The 7,312-nt window shown below is 43.3% G+C and overlaps 1 long non-coding RNA gene across 1 annotated transcript; it reads left to right on the top strand.

Annotated features, from left to right (window-relative positions):
* Positions 1-3,438: 3,438 nt before the first annotated feature.
* Positions 3,439-5,849, top strand: LOC125484731. Its single transcript, XR_007263542.1, has 3 exons — positions 3,439-3,702; positions 4,317-4,401; positions 5,590-5,849. It is a non-coding gene; the product is annotated as an uncharacterized LOC125484731 (long non-coding RNA).
* The last annotated feature ends 1,463 nt before the right edge of the window (positions 5,850-7,312 follow it).

Raw genomic sequence — 7,312 nt, 5'->3', positions numbered from 1 at the left:
AGGTCATGTTACAGTTGTATAGGACTTTGTTTCGACCACATTGGAATACTGCGTACAGTTCTGGTCGCCACATTACCAAATGGATGTGGATGCTTTGGAGACGGTGCAGAGGAGGTTCACCAGGATGTTGCCTGGTATGGAGGGTGCTAGCTATGAAGAGAGGTTGAGTAGATTAGGATTATTTACATTAGTAAGACGGAGGTTGAGGGGGGACCTGATTGAGGTCTACAAAATCATAAGAGTTATACACAGGGTGGATTGCAAGAAGCTTTTTCCCAGAGTGGGGAACTCAATTACTAGGGGTCACGATTTCAAAGTGAGAGCGGAAAAGTTTAAGGGAGATATGCGTGGAAAGTTCTTTACGCAGAGAGTGGTGGGTGCCTGGAACGCATTGCCAGTGGAGGTGGTAGAGGCGGGCACGATAGCGTCATTTAAGATGTATCTAGACAGATACATGAATGGGCAGGAAGCAGAGGAATACAGATCCTTGGAAAATAGCTGACAGGTTTAGATAGAGGATCTGGATCAGCGCAGGCTTGGAGGACCGAAGGGCTGGTTCCTGTGCTGTAACTTTCTTTTTTCTTTTTCTCCTCTATTAGCTGCATCATCCTAAGCTGATATTCTTTCTGTTTCTCCCTCTTGAATTCTAATTCCAACCTTCTCATTTCCATTTTTAAAAAATTTTAATTGCTTTTCGTTGTCTTTCTTTAGTCTTTCCTCCTCTTTCTCTACCACCTCCAGCTTTTTTCATCCTTTCCTCATGTTCAGACTGCTTTAACTGCAACTCAATATGAATGGATTCTGATGTCACTTTGCTTAGAGTATCTGGTCTCTCCTGTATTACTAGCTCTGCTGTCTTCGCTCTGGCACTTAGAATCCCTACAGTGTCGAAACAGGCCATTTGGCCCAAAAAGTCCACACTGACCCTCTGAAGAGCATCCCACCCAGACGCACACTCCATTGCAAACTCCATTGCCAGTCTACCTAACCTACACATCCCTGGCCACTATGGGCAATTTGGTATGCACATCTTTGGACTGTGGGAGGAAACCCATGCAGACAAGAGGAGAATGTGCAAACTCCACACAGACAGTTGCCTAAGGCTGGAATCAAACCCGAATCCCTGGCACTGTGAGGCTGCAGTGCTAACCATTGAGTCACTGTGCCCCCAAAATGTTGTCATGACTCATCAGGGTAATGTACTGGAAATCAAATCTCACTGTTCCTTGAGCCATCACAAATGTGAACATTTAATTAAACCACCAAATTGCCCAATTTTACTGTCCAAATCAGGTTCAAAGAATAAAGACTGTTTCTTTTTCCATTAACAAGAAAGTAATTATTTATTGTCTTCAACTAGCTTTTCAACCAATGTTAAAAAAGAGACAAGTCAAAGAGCTAATCTATAACAACAGAAATTGTTGGAGAAACTCAGTAGATCCGGCAGCATTGGTGGAGATAAAACACAGTAAAGGTTTAGAGTCCACCGACCCTTCTTCAGAAGCTAATCTATAACTCTATAACTTATATTCTACCCCTTTCATAAAGTTTCCATGCACATACAACCAGACATACAAACAGACATGTCATGAGACACAACACTGTGGGTCTGGAAGGGATAAAAATCAGAACAGCACAATTTTAGTACCAGTCTGGATCATGGACATTGTTGAATTGTCTCCTTTCGAACCCTTCCGACTCTTTGCTGAGCATTATGGGGATAGGATGGTTTGGAGTGGAATGCTCTTTGGAGGGTTTGTTCTCAATATAGTTCTCAATGTTTACTGAATAGGAATCTATCCATCTTCAGCTTGGCAATTTGAATTGACTCCCAACATCCACAGCTTTTTGGGAAAAGAGTTTTTGGACGAGGTATTGGAACTGAATGATCTGAGCAATGAGGAGCCAGCATGGCTGAGCAAGAGTGGGTGAGTAAGGGAGTGAGACAGGAAAAAGACAACAGTTTATGGAAGGAAAGGTTAGGAAGGCAGTGAAGGATGTGAGGGAGTACTGAAAGCTACAGGTGACAACAGCTTTAGAACTAAACCATGTTTAAATTTAAAATATACTATTACATCATTCTGCAGACCAGGGAGAGTCTGATAAATATTTATCCCTTAATAACCATTAAAAAAACACACCATCATGCCCTTATCTCATTTAAAAAAGAAGCAGTGACATGAGGAGATAGTAGGAACTGCAGATACTGGAGAATCTGAGATAACAAGGTGTAGAGCTGGATGAACACAGCATGAGAGGAGCAGGAATGCATTGTCACAAAGGGTGCGGAGGCAGGTTCAGTTGAAGCCTTCAAAACAGAATCTGATCATTATGTAGAAAAATAATCTCTGGCACAAAACAGACATGGACAAGATTGGCTGAGTAGCCTCTTTCTGTACTGGAAATATTCTGCCCTCCATTGCTCTCCCTGGGAGCTTGCAGTGCACAAAGAGATGTGGAGGAACTTCTTCACCCAAAGCATTGTGAATCTGTGGAATTCCCTGCCTACCTCATTGCATGTTTTTAAGGCAAAGATAGATAGATTTTTGAAAAGTAGCGGAATTAAAGGTTGTGGTGAGCAGGTGTGTAAGTGGAGCTGAGTCCACCAAAAGATTATCCATGATCTTATTGAATGGCCAAGCAGGCTCTGTGGGCCGCATGGCCTGAGGAAGGGTCACTGGACCTGAAACTTAACTCTGATTTCTCTCCACAGATGCTGCCAGGCCTGCTGAGCTTTTCCAGCAACTTACGTTTTTGTTCCTATTTACAGCATCCGCAGTTCTTTCGGTTTTTACTTCTGTTTTTGTTCTGGCCTACTCCTGCATCTTATGTCCTGATCTGTTTCCTTCCTTAACCCATGGCAACATTTAGAAAATGCTCAAATAAGAGCTGATGCTGGAAACCTGAATCGCGGAGAATGCTGGAGAAAACAGCTTAGCACGTCTGAAGAAAGAAAGAGTTAACTTCTCGATTGCGGCATGACTTTTCTGCATAACAAGAGTCAAATCAGACACGAAACGCTAACTTTGTTTCACTCCACAGATGCTGCCAGACCTGCTACGCTCCTCCAGCAACTCTCGTGCTTGTTTTTTTAAATGAAAATATTCCATTTGTAAACAAGTACATCGCGAGGTGATAAAAGGCGCTACATCAACGCAATTCTTTTACCAGCATTTGGGCAGTGTTCCAGCTGGTTGTTGTTGGCGGCAATAGGACTCCCTGTTTTTATCCGCCCCTTTGGGAAATATATTAGGATCTGTTTTCTTGGTTATTTGTTTGTTGATAGGGTTGTAATTTTGAAGATGCTCAGGAGTACACGGGTTCCCAAACATGTGGGTGTTTTGGAAAAGTTTACGGGGAACTTCAGCCTCTCCCCGAACGTCTGCGGAGCGTTCTCCACATCAGGTGTCAGTTTCACAACTCCCTCTCCATCGCCAACCAGTTTGACCTGTTGATTCACTCGAGTTATGGTTTTCAGAAATGGAATTAAAATGGAAATGAAATTGGTTTTGAGTATCTCTCTTAAACAGGTTTCCGCCCAGAGTTTCTGTCACATCTCAGCGCCGATGCCAGGAGGAGGTGAAGGGAAGGAGAGGAGAGGTGAGACGCACTGAGAATAGGGAGACAGTGACAGAGAAGGAGCGTCAGAACCTGCTCCAGCCGCCCTTCCTCACCGGCTGCGCCACTGCCTCACCTGCACAGGTAAGTGCCCGCGCTGCAGGTACGGACCGGCCAAGTGCTGCCAGGGTTAGACATAAAACAATGGAATAAAAACCGGGGCAATGCTGACTCCGTAATCCCGAGACCACAGACGGATTAACTGTGTGTTTAGCATTTCCGCTGACCATCTGTTCTGAGTAAATGTAACCTTTCCCTAGAATATACCCTGAATTTCACATTGTTCTGAAAGTTCAGTTGTGTCTCGCTCTCTCACCAGTTCAAGATTGGAAAATCTAAATTTAATCTGTCGGAATTTGACCAGATCACTTAATGGGCAGAGAAAATGAGTGGATCCGAGTTTTTAAGAGTCCGATCCCACGAGCCGCTGCTATCTACGTACACATCAGGGTGACTGTATCACTGTTGGTGCAGCTGTCTGCATATTTGTATCGGTCTGACTGTATGTGTGTATCAGTTTTGGTGTTACTGTGTGTGTATATCAGTGTTATGTAATTGAGTATGTTAGTGTATGTAGAATCATTCTCAGTGTAGGTGAGTGCCTGTGAGGATATGTGTCTGTGGCTCGGGGGCTGAAAAGGTATTCCTCTGCGTGTATGACCTAATAATTACGGTAGACAAGATTTATTCTTTTCTAGGCTATTGGTGCCATTGGCAAGACCAGCGCCCATCCCCAATTCTCCTTGATCAAAGTGGCCAGAGTGCACATGTAGACTTAACAAGGTAAGAACAACAGGCTTCCTTTTTCGAAAGGACACTGATGAACCAGATAGGTTTTTTTTAAAAAAAATCAATGATTGCTTCATAGTCACCATCATGAAGACCAGCCTTCAATGCAACTTTATTAATTGAATTTAAATTCCACCAGGTGCCATGATGCAATTTGAACCCAATGTCTCCTGAGTTTTAGCTTAGCTTATGATCCAGTACCATTATGCCACCATCTCACATACAGTGAACTGTAATAATGATTCCTTTAATGGTTAAGAGTATGAAAATATTTACCACAATACACATTACTTTAACAAAATAGGGGAATTTTTAGCAATAGCATCATGACAGTCTCCTTCAAAGTGATCAGGCTGGGAAATAAACTTGTAGAGAATGGAAAGGACAGAAAAAGCCAGGAAACAATTAAAAATAAGACATTAATTTTGTTAAGTCAGTCATTGGACATGGGCATCGCTGAATGGCCAGCATTTATTGCTTATCCCGAGCTGCCCCTGAAAGGTGTCGGTGAGCTGCCTTCTTGAACTAATGCAGTCCATGGGCTGTAGGGTGATGCACAATACCCTGAGAGAGGGAAGTCCAGGATTTTGGCCCACTGACAGTGAAGGAATGGCAATATATTTCCAAGTCAGGATGGTGAGTGGCTTGGAAGGGAACTTGCAAATTGGGTGGTGTTCCTATGTATCTACTACTCTTGTCTTTCTAGATAGAAGTGGTAGTGGGCTTGGAAGGTCTTGTGTAAGGATATTCGGCGAATTTTTGAAGTGTACCTTGTAGATAGTACACATTGCTGCGAATGAGCAAGGGATTGGACGTGGTGCCAAATCAAGCTTGCTGTTTTGTCCTGGATAGTGCCAAGCTTCTTGAGTGTTGTTGGAGATGCACTCATCCAGACACAAAGAGCATTCCATCACACTCTTGCTGTGTGCCTTGTAGATGGTAGACAGGCTTTAGGAGTCAGGAGGTGAGTTATTCACTGCAGGATTCTGAGCCTCTGACCTGCTGTTGTAGCCTTTTAATTTATATGACAAGCCAATGGTAACCTTAGGATGTTGATAGTGGGGTAATTCAGTGATAGTAACACCATTGAATGTCAAGGGAGAGTGGTTAGATTGTCTCCTAGTGAAGATGGTCATTGCCGGGCATTTGTATGGTGCAAATGTTAAACTTGCCATTTTTCAGACCACATCTGGATATTGCCTAAACCTTGTTGCATTTGAATATGGACTGCATCAGTATCTGAGGAGTCACAAGTGTGCTGAACATACTGCAATCATCAGCAAACATCCACATTTCTGACTTTATAATGGAAGGATGGTAGTTGATGAAGCAGCTGAAGATGGTTGGGTCTAGGATACTACCCTAAGGAACTCCTTCAAAGATGTCCTGGAGCTGAGATGGCTGACCTCCAACCACCACAACCATCTTCCTCTATGCCAGGTAAGGCTTCAACCAGCAGAGAGTTGATCCCAATTCCCATTGATTCCAGTTTTGATAGGGCTCTTTGATACCACACTTAGTTGACTGTGGTCTTGATTTGAAACATTGTCACTATCACTTCATCTGTGGAATTCAACTCTTTTGTCCATGTTTGAACCAAGGTTATAATGATGTCACGGACGGAGTGGTCCTGGCTGAACCCAAACAGGGCATCACTGAGCAGATGCTACTTGATAGTCTACTCTCGATCATCAACAGTGCTGAATAATTGGCCAGTTGGATTTGTCCTGCTTTTGTGTACAAAACAAATCAGGGCAATTTTCCACATTGTCGGGTAGGTGCCAGTGTTGTAACTGTACTAGAACGGTTTGGCTAGAGAAGTGACAAGCTGTGGAGCAGAAGTCTTCAGTTCTATTGCAGGAATGTTGTCAGGATCCATTTCATTGGCAGAATCCAGCGCCTCCAACTATTTCTAGATATTGCATGGTGTGAATTGAAATTTTGAAAACTGGAATCTGTGATACTGGGGCCCACTGAAGGTGGCCAAGATGGATAATCCACTTGGATGAATGGAGAAATTAATATCTGAATAGATGCCTCAATTAATTATGCCGAATAGTCACCAACCCCACCTCTGCCTCCGCATCAACTCATCTTTATTTCCCTCTCTCAAACTCAGGGCTTCTCATCTTTTCTAAAACCTCTTAGCACTGATGCAAACATTTTATGGACCCCAGCACCAGCGATTTCTGCATAAAAATTTGTTGTAATTAGAATCATGGAATTTTACAGCACAGAAGGCCAGTTGATTCATCATGTCTGTACCAGCTCCTGAAAGATCTACCCAGTTAGTCCCATTCTCCAGCCCTATCTCCATCGCTCATAAAATTCATCACTTTTAAATATACATCCAGCTCTCTTTTGAAACCTCCTATGGAATATGGCTGCACCACTCTCCCAGGCAGCTAATTCCAAATCCCAACAACTCTCCAAGGACATAGGACATAGGACATAGGACATAGGACATAGGACATAGGACATAGGACATTACAGCGCATTACAGGCCCTTCGGCCCTCGATGTTGCGCCGACCTGTGAAACCGATCTGAAGCCCATTTAACCTAAACTATTCCATTATCATCCATATGTTTATCCAATGACCATTTAAATGCCCTTAAAGTCTACTACTTTTGCAGGCAGGGCATTCCATGCCCTTACTACTCTGAGTAAAGAACCTACCTCTGACATCTGTCCTATATCTATCACCCCTCAATTTAAAGCTATGTCCCCTCATGCTAGCCATCACCATCCGAGGAAAAAGGCTCCCACTGTCCACCCCATCTAATCCTCTGATCATCTTGTATGTCTCTATTAAGTCACCTCTTAATCTTCTTCTCTCTAACGAAAACAGCCTCAAGTCCCTCAGCCTTTCCTCATAAGACCTTCCCTCCATACCAGGCAACATC

This window comes from Rhincodon typus, chromosome 13 (assembly GCF_021869965.1).
Source record: "Rhincodon typus isolate 14 chromosome 13, sRhiTyp1.1, whole genome shotgun sequence".
Classification (NCBI taxonomy): domain Eukaryota; kingdom Metazoa; phylum Chordata; class Chondrichthyes; order Orectolobiformes; family Rhincodontidae; genus Rhincodon; species Rhincodon typus.
The sequence above is the reverse complement of the archived record's forward strand: the minus strand, read 5'-3'. Positions and strand labels throughout refer to the sequence as shown.